Raw genomic sequence first — 9666 nt, 5'->3', positions numbered from 1 at the left:
ATTTTTACTTCAAATACAGGACACCCTTCAGAATTTCTTGTATGGATGGTCTGGTGGCGATGAATTCTTTCAGGTTTTGTTTGTCTGAAAAAATACTTTACTGCTCCTTCACTTTTAAAAGATAGCATCACTGGATATAATATTCTTGGATCAAAGTGTTTTAAGACCTTGAATATATCATCCCACTCTCCTCTGGTCTGTAGGCTCTCTGCTGAAAAGCCTAGTGCTAATCTAATTGGTTTTCCTTTCTATGTAACCTGATGCTTTTCTCTTTCTGTCTTTACAATTGTCTCCTTGCCTTTAACTTTTGACATTTTAACAACAATATGCCTTGGAGAAGGCCTTTTTTGGTTGAGTCTGTTTGCGGTTCTTTGAGCTTCTTGTATTTGGATGTTCATGTCTCTTTCAAGACCTGAGAAAATTTCAGCTGTTATATCATTTAGCAGGTGCTTGATGTTTTAAATTTCTTTTTTTAAAGATTTATTTATTGGAAAGAGTTATACAGAGAGGGAAGAATAGGCAGAACGAGAGAGAGAAAGAGATCTTCCATCCACTGGTACACTCCCCTAATTGGTTGCCAGGGCCAGAGCTGCGCCAATCCGAAGTTGGGAGCCAGGAGTTTCTTTGGGTCTCCCATGCAGGTGTAGGGGCCCAAGGACTTGGACCATCTTCTACTGCTTTCCCAGGCCACAGCGGAGAGCTGGATGGGAAGTGGAGCAGCCAGGACTTGAACCAGCGCCCATATGAGATGCCAGCACTGCAGGCAGAGGCTTTACCCACTAAGCCACAGCGTGGCCCCAGGTGCTAAATTTTTTTTTTCCTTTTCTTCTCCTTCAGGAATACTTATAATATGAGCATTTGGTTGTTTAATGGTATCCCATATTTTGCATAGACTTTCTTCATTCTTTTTAATCTTTTTGTCTTTATTTTTGTCTGATTGGGTTATTTAAAAGTTCTGTCCTCAAGGTCAAAAATTCTTTTCTCCATTTAGTCTACTCTACTGTTAAAGCTCTTGATCACATATTTTTATTTCACTGATTTAAGATTTCAACTGGCGCCGTGGCTTAGTTGGTTAAAGCGCCTGTCTAGTAAACTGATTTAAGATTTCATCTCCAAAATATCTATTTGAGTCCTCTTTTCTTATTTTTTATGCTTTTTTATTTATTTTTTATTTGATTCTTTTTTTTTTGCTTTTAAAAATTTTTAATGGGAAGAGTATTCAATTTAATTATGGTTCAAGTTGTTACAGAGCTGGATTAACAAATTTCAGTCAGTATAAAATAGATTCATTGTCAATATTCATTAATACAACCCAAGTAAATGAAACATCACTTCATACAAGACTCCAATACTCTAAAACACTATCTTAACTTCATTCATATACTATATATAGTGATAAATTAAAAATATATAATTATTATATAAATAATATATAATATATATTATATATATATAAATAATATAAATTATAAAAATATAATTAAAAATTATAATGCAAAGAAAAATATTACAAAAAAGACAATTATCATAGATCTTTGTATGCAAGGTCTTCATTTTTAAAGTTCTGTCTTAGGGAATATGGTACACATCAGAAACCCAAAGAAACTATATATTTTGAGGTTACAATGTTTAAAAATACACACTCTAAAACACCATGTCTGACAAGAATCAAAACAGACAAAGAAAGCCTTCCATGACATTTAAAGGGAGTGTATGTGAGCAAGGGAAGAGTAATCAATTATTCTTTGTTCATTTCTGCTGGAATGGCCTCATTAAACAAGTTAAAGCATTGACAGGAAGTCTGTAAAAGTAGAGAAAAAAATCAGAGAACCAGTCTCAGCTTTATAATAGAGAATTCTCAAAACAGAACAAACACAGGCAGTTCTAAGGCACTATTTCCAATACTCTGCAATCTTCAATCCTTTACAATGGACTCCTTGTCCTAAGAACATACTTTTTCTAATTTCTTCAAAGGAATTTACCAAAAATACTTCATTTTCTTCCACTCAAAGCCCAACTAAAAGGCATTAAGCAAGATAACAGAATCTAGCATTCTGATCAATTCTAAAGACACAAATTCTAATGTCTAAGGTGTAGACATTGATCATGAGGTTCAAGCATAGCCTTCCCTCTTCCACATACACTCCTCCACTTCCCCTTACATATTAACCCCAAACTTAATTTGGGGGAAATGAGTTTTCTCTCCTAATCAATAATTTGCTCATCAGCAAGCTGCTTTGGCTGAAAGCAATATCAAGATTTATTTGGAATGCTGGGTCAGAGTAGATAAAAGGATGTGGTGAGTGATTGTATGTAACTTATCATAGTAGGCTTGTACAGGCAGACATGATGAAATCACCTTACAGACCTCCCTAACTCATTCGAAAAGGCAGGAAAATGTGTGTTAGAAAAGGGCAAAAATTAGATAAGGAAATACAGTAAAATATTAACACTGTAATAGTAGCTGGGAAAGCAAACCTTACGGCAAACATGCCTTGTTGGAAAATTTCTGGTACAAAAAAATCAAACTTTCTTTCCCATTATTCTTTGTGTAAAACAAAGATACCAGTTGCTTTACATCAACAGGGTCACAGAGCCACTTAACAACTTATCCTCAAAGACCAGGGCTATCTTTTGGAAAACTGCGCCAGAGAGAAGAGGAAAAGGGAGGGAGAGCTCACTCAAAGAGGTCTGAAACATGCACTGTCCCGTTGCTATGTACGCTTCTTTCTCTTTGGGTGTCATTTGGGCCACCAGCTCTGGCCCCTGGCTCACTTCACTGTAGGTGTATGGACGGCCAGCCCTCATGACAAAGGAGTCATCTGCTACTTCTTCACACTCGTCCTCTTCCTGATGATGTGCCGCTGGACAGGGTGGACAGTCATCATCCGACTCACTGGTCTCACTCTCAGAGTCACTGAACCAGGAGCAGCTGCCCCCACTGAGCCCACTGCAGTGGAAGAAGCCTTTTTCTTATGAATAAGTAGTGCTCGCATGACCTCCTCGTTATCATCAGGCCCCGCATGGCCTTCCTCCTGCTCCTGAAATGCATCTATATTGGACAGGGCTTTCTCTCAACCAAATGGGCCTCTCCTTGGCAGCTTTCCCCTCCAGTGAAGCTTGATGAAGATCTTGGTCATCCATGTTAATGACAACATGCTGAGTGGATAAGTCCTCATAAGAGGGACCTTTGGAAGTCCATGCTTCCTCCTGGTGCCCACTTGTACATCAGCAGCTCCAAAAGAGGCTGCTGCAGGGTTCTTGTTCTGTTTCAGGGCTGGGATTTCTGTGGGTTCTGGTTCAAGTAGTTCATAGGCCAAGTTCACATCCTCTGTGTCTTGAAGCAATTCATAAATGGGTTCAATTTGTTCATTAAACCTTGCCAAAAGTATGTGTGCATCTTTTTTGGGCATTGCTGATTCATCCTCTACCACCTCTGTGTGACAAAAGTACAGCAAAAAGTTCCAAAGCAAATGCTCGGACACTGCCACTAGAGCTTCCCTCAGCACCTCAGCTACTGGCTTAACCAGGCCACGCCCTGATTCTTCCTAATGAGTTCTATCTCCTTACTACGTTTTCATTCATGTCACTCTATGATTTCCTCGTTTCTTTAATCTATGTTTTCTTTTGCATCTCATTGAGTTTCCTTCCAATCATTATTTTGAATTCTATATCTGTAATTCCATAGATTTCCTTCAGTTCAGGATCTAATTCTGGAGGAGTTTTGTGTTCTTTTGGAGCCATCATGCCACCTTGCTTCTTCGTGTTTCCCAAGTCCCTCCATTGACTTCTGCCCATCTGGTATATTTGTCCCTTCTTCTTTATAGAGTAGGTTTTATTGTAAAAGAGTTTATGGTGGTGCTGGTGCTGTGGCGTAGCAGATGAAGCTGCCTCCACTGTCAACATCCCATATGGGCACCAGTTCAAGTCCGGCTGCTCCACTTCCAGTCCAGCTCTCTGCTATGGCTTGGGGAAGCAGTAGGTGATGACCCAAGTCCTTGGGCCCCTGCACCCATGGGAGACCTGGAAGACGCTCCTGGCTTCTGGCTTCAGATCAGCACAGCTCCGGCCATTGCAGCCAACTGGAGAGTGAACCAGCGGATGGAAGACCTCTTTCTCTGCCTCTCCTTCTCTCTGTATGCAACTCTGACTTTCAAATAAATAAATAAATCTTAAAAAAAAAAGTTTATGGTTTAGCTGATATGGGGTATCACTTGGCTTGTTGCTTTGGCTTTGGTTCTAGGTGAGCCCAGGAGTGTAGTCTCTGAGTAGTATCTATTCTCTTAATCAATGTCAGCTGTGTCTATAAGTGACACAGTGGACTCGTGTACTGCAGTTCATGGGGATAGAAGTGTGGCTTTGAGATGAATAAGGGTTTCCTTAGGTGTATACCATTGGCCCACAGAGAGCCCAGTATCAGTCCCTCTGGTGACTATGATAGCCAGGGCCTTGTTCTCAGTGCAGAGGGAGACAGTGGTGGCTGTCCCCTTGTCCTGTTGGCAAGCCTGAGTGATTCCAGGGCTTGTGGCTCTAGGATTGTGTGATGCAGAGATCCCCTTCCTCAGGTCCTTCTAAGAGCGTCCAACTGGTGCTGGGACTTATAATACCAACAGCCCTAGTCTTAGGACTAAAGGATGTGAACTGAAGCCTGCTCCAGTCCTATAAGGTGACTACAGGAGACTTTACTCTGGATGGGATGAGTCCAGAGGGGTGGAATGGCAGGGAGGTTCTTCCCTATGTTCACCAGGTAGATTCTAGTTGCACCAAGAAATTTAGAAATAATTACTACAGTCCTGGTTTTGCAGGGTACAGTGGGGTCATTATTGAGATTTCCTATGGTAGAGTGGATTCTTTTATGGGCTGCTCCTGGTGTTAGCCCAGAAGCTAAGGTGAATCCCCCTTGCTCACATGGAGTACATGGGGCTAAGGCCCCAAAACTCCCACAGCTGCGGGATGCAGGGGATCTGTCCTGTGCCCCACACGTTGCCCTGACTCTGACTATGATGATGGAAGAACAGAGGCACGCTGCAGGACGTTTTGCAGAGAGTATGGCACTCTGTGGGAGTGGGGGAGGGGAAGGAAACAAGAGGGCGTCCCCACGCCAAGATCGGCAGATGCTCAGAGCCCAGTCAGTTCTCCAGCCTGAAGTAAAAGTCCATGAATGACTGTGGAATTCCCTCTCAGCTAAAACTGCAAGTAGCGGAGTGCACAGGGATTTCTTCCTACCTTGGTGTGATAAGATGGCGGCTCACAGCCAGCAGCTGGCTGCAGCAGCGTCTCTGTCTTCTCTCCTCTGGCCCCACTGAGTCTTTGTTGTTTTATTGCACTTCTTGGTTGAAATTTTCCATCAGTCAGACCCCTCAGCCCACTCAGCAATCCTGCTCTAGTGCACTTCTCTGTATATTCTTTAACTGGATTTTCTTACTATGTTTATCAGGACGCCTGATGGTGGCATGTGCACAGGTTCAAATGCCTCAGTAATAGTTAGAGGAACTCATAGACAGAGACTGAAATGGGAAATGAAGGTTTAAGTCTTTTTTTTTTTAAGATTTATTTTATTTATTTGAAAGAGTTACACAGAGAGAGGAGATGCAAAGAGAGAGAGAGAGAGGTCTTCCATACGATGGTTCACTCCCCAGATGGCCACAACGGCCGGAGCTGTGCTGATCCGAAGCAGGAGCCAGGTGCTTCTTCCGGGTCTCCCATGCGGGTGCAGGGGCCCAAAGACTTGATCCATCTTCCACTGCTTTCCCAGGCCATAGCAGAGAGCTGGATCTGAAGAGGAGCAGCCGGGACTAGAACCAGCACCCATATGGGATGCCGGCACTTCAGGCCAGGGCTTTAACCCACTGCACCACAGCACTGGCCCCAGGTTTAAGTCTTACTCTTCAATGTAGCATCTCACAGAAGTACTACAGTGGGAAAAGTCTTTGAACTCCAGTATGCATTTTATACTTGCAGTCCATGTTAATTCTGACTAGCCACATATCAAGTGCTCAATCATGACATTTGGCTAGAAGCTATATGGCCAGGGCAGCTGTACACTTTGAACCCAACCTCAGCTACCTCCTTAATTTAGTCCTTGAGATAGTTAGTCTTTGTTTCATCCAGGTGTTTTTGGTGTTACATGATGTATTACCTGAAAATCTTTTTTTAAAAAGATTTGTTTATTTGAAAGGCAGAGGTACAGAGAGAAAGGGAAAGACATAGAGAGATCTATCATCCTCTAGTTCACTCCCCAGATGGCTGCAATGGCCATGCCTGTGCCAAAGCCAAGAGCCAGGAACTCCAGGCCTCCCATGTGGGTGCAGGGGCTCAAGCACTTGGGCCACCTTCCACTACTTTTCCAGGCACATTAGCAGGGAACTTGAATGAACGTGGAGCAGCTGGGAGTCGAATCAGTGCTCACATAGGATGTTAGCATCACAGATGGCAGCTTAATCCCCAACACCACCACATAAGCCCCCAAATCTTTTAACATAATGTCTGGCACATAGACTCTCTCATTAAATATTAACCCTTAATTTTATAACAAAATACAAGTAGTAAACAGAAGGGAGAGTCAGAGTACGCGCATGCTTCAGTGGCACTCAGCACAACACATTTAGACTAAAACAACAAGTGAATAAAATCCTGTTGTAACTGTTAGGATTTCTGTGTATTTTGTAGTAGCAGGGAACTGGTTTAGAATTCAAATCCTGGTTCTGCTACTCACTAGCTACACAAAACTGGAAAATTTATTTAACTATGTGGTCCTTCAGTTCCTTTATCTGTAAAATGAAGACAGTAATCTACCTTGTATGATTGGGGTGAGAACTAAATGAGTTGGCGAATGTAAAGCACTTGGGACAGAGGCCCCCAGTAAAGACAAACAGTATCTTTCATCATCATCATCATCATCATCATCATCATCATCATCATGACTGCAATTGTTAATGTTACTCTGCCATGCTTAGTAGCTAATACCATTGTAATCTTGGGTCCCAAGTGCTCAGCTTTCATTTAATACATGCTGATTTTTAGTTGACCTCAAATCAAACAATCTATTGTGCATATAATCATAAATTTCTCTATTATATATACATATGTACATATACACAGATGTATGTATTTATATGGCCACATTAGATCAAAAGCAAAATGACAATAGACTAGTCAGAAATACTCAGTTCGCAAACATCGCAACCCAATTCAGATTTACAAGTGCTGAGGATAAGAACAAGGATGCTGGGTACTGAGCATGAGAAGTGAATAGCTAGGTATTAACTATGGGCCCTCCACACTTTGTCATTCTCTTCTTCGCTGTCCCCTATACTGCAAGGGCTGTAAACCTGAGAACTAAATGTCACTCAGATGGCAACAGGTACTGGGTATGGTTTCACTTACAGTGAGATACACTAGTGCAAGGCTTAGAACACACAAAAGGGATAGAATGACCCTTCCCCACCAGGGGGATTTTAACAACAGCTTCCATGTCCCCTTGAAGATCACTCCCTCAAGGCTATAGCAGAGCTGTGAGGCCAGCAATAGTTTCCTCTGGGTGGCACCAACATCTGTCTGGCTCCCTGGATGAACCATAGTTACAGTTGTCCTCTTGACCCTTGTTTCTTTAACCCTCTTACTGATCTTTGTGGGCATATCTTAATTAATTTATTTATTTAAGAGCCAAGGATGGACAGAGAATCCCCATCTGCTGGTACACTCCCCAAATGCCTGCAACAGCCAGGCCTGCGCTAGTCTGCAGCCAGGAGCCAGGCCTCAATCCAGGTCTCCCAAGTGGGTGGCACGGACTCAACTACTTGGTTCTGCATTAGCAGGAAGCTGCAGTTGTGAGCTGGGACTCAGACGCAGATACTCCAATATGAGATGTGGGCATCTTAAACTGCCCCTTGGTAGGCATTTTATTTCATAACAAATACTGATATGTTTGAAATGCTAGCAGGGTTTCTGTTTTTCTGACTGTACCCTAATGATACCACTGCTTTTCTCTGAAAATTGCCCTGTATCCCTTAATGTAATTGATGTCTCTAAGAGATGGCAAGCAGTGAAATGTCAGGAACTGAGTTCAGAAATTCTAATTCACTGGAAAAGTTTCATTTCAACAACAGTAACAATAATGAAAAGCAGAAGCCACTGCCATTTCTAACAGGCAAAATAAATAACCCTTTAAAAGATCTCTCTTTTATGGCTCTCTCCCTATCTCAGAAGTCAACCCAAAAACCAGCTAACACAGAACCCTGTGCCTGGGGGTGGGCATTCAGCACAGCAGTTAAGACGCTGCCTGAGATGCCTGCATCCCTCAAGTCCCAGCTCCACTCTGATTCTATCTTCCCACTAAAATGCACCATGGGAGGCAGCTGATGACAGCTCAAATACTTGGGTCTCTGCCAACCATGTGGGAGACTGAATTGATCTCTCTCTCTCTCTCTCTCTCTCCCACTCCTTCCCTCCCTCCCTCCCTCCCTCTCTCCCTCTCTCCCTCTCTCCCTCTTTCCCTCTTTCCCTCTCCCTCTCTCTCTCAAAGCCTGTGCCCTTAACCATAAGACTGTATCTACCACACTATAGTGTAATTGGGACCCTCCATGATCCATTGCTGTGCTAGCCTTGGGTCACACCGCTACCTTACAGCATCAGTGCCATCACCATAAAGTGATGCCACATCCCATAAACACTCTATTGGAAATTTTCTTTCCTTGACTGCAGAAGCATTGGCCATGAGTTAGCATGATCATTCTCACTCCTGAGGACAGAGCAGCTAATGCCAAAAGAATCTGAAGGCTCAACATTAGGCTGAGTCTAAGGTGGATCTGCCTGATCCCAGGTTGAGATGAGCCTGCAATCATTGTGATGCTCAGCACTTGTTTTGAAACCATACAACACAGGAAGATTCCATTCCCATCTAATTTAGTAACAATTACCTAAAAATAGCCCCAGATTCCCACACACCCAGGCAAAGTGCAGGGGTAGGGCCCTTCTCCAGAGAGCTGGGCTGACACAGATGCACTAGGCTCCTTCTGCTAATGAGACAAAAAGCAGATGGCCACAGCAGCTGGGACTGGAACACAGTGTTCTTGGAGGTGCTGGGCTCTGTGTTTCCACAGCAACATCCTACCTGGAGGAAAGCGACTGTAATATAGCCCAGCATATCTGTCTCCATAACAACAAAATCACAGGAAGCTGGCTGGGAGCATCCCCCTTCCTCCTCCGCAGTGGCCACAGTAACCACTCCACGCGCGTCCACTTGCCAGACAAATGCCCACCTCTCAACTCCTTGCAGCATGTCCTAGGTCAGGCTCGCCAGTTACGGGCCCTGAGATGACAATGTGTGCCCAAGTGAGTTATTAAAGAAGTGCTCCCAAGGGAAACCTGGAAGGAAGGGAGCGGTGGGACAGGAGAGGAGAAAGCCAGGCAACAATGCCACCTTCAGCATAATCCTACAGAGGGAGCCTGGTCTTAATCGCAGAGGACGTCAGAGCATAAATTATGACACAGATTCGCCTGCACCTGCCTGTCCTCAGGTACGTCTACCCTGCAGGGGGTGTAATCCCCACATAGGTCCAGCTTTCTGCCCTTTCAGAACATCAGGCGCCAGGAGTCAGAGTGCTCCAGAGAAAGGCTGCGAGCACTTGCTTGGGAAAGCACAGCAAAACCAAGCCTCGCACAAAA

The 9666-nt window shown here is 43.6% G+C and overlaps 1 pseudogene; it reads right to left on the bottom strand.

Annotated features, from left to right (window-relative positions):
* Window positions 1–1548: 1548 nt before the first annotated feature.
* LOC103350824 (general transcription factor IIE subunit 1 pseudogene) lies at window positions 1549–9280 on the bottom strand (annotated as a pseudogene).
* Between the last annotated feature and the right edge of the window lie 386 nt (window positions 9281–9666).

This window comes from Oryctolagus cuniculus, chromosome 8 (genome assembly GCF_964237555.1).
Source record: "Oryctolagus cuniculus chromosome 8, mOryCun1.1, whole genome shotgun sequence".
Taxonomy (NCBI): Eukaryota; Metazoa; Chordata; class Mammalia; order Lagomorpha; family Leporidae; genus Oryctolagus; species Oryctolagus cuniculus.
The sequence above is the reverse complement of the archived record's forward strand: the minus strand, read 5'-3'. Positions and strand labels throughout refer to the sequence as shown.